Raw genomic sequence first — 270 nt, forward strand, 5'->3', positions numbered from 1 at the left:
CCTAAGGTAACTGGGGCAGTGGGTACAGCGCAGCTGAGGCGGATCTGGAGGGAAAGCCCTCAGGAGCTCTCTTAGCTCACCCGACGAAGCCGCGCTCCCAAGCCACGGGAGGGCAGTGCACGGGAACAGTGCGTGCAAACAGGCGTGCTCTGTAAGGGCACACCGGCATTTGTGCCGGCGTTTGCATAAGGCAGGCGCGAGGTAGCTGCCCAGAGCAGCACCTCCAGTGAGCAAAAGCAGCAGGTGCAGCTCTGCAGACATGGTGCAGAC

This window comes from Gavialis gangeticus, unplaced genomic scaffold (assembly GCF_001723915.1).
Source record: "Gavialis gangeticus isolate Ggan-Ray unplaced genomic scaffold, GavGan_comp1, whole genome shotgun sequence".
NCBI lineage: Eukaryota > Metazoa > Chordata > Crocodylia > Gavialidae > Gavialis > Gavialis gangeticus.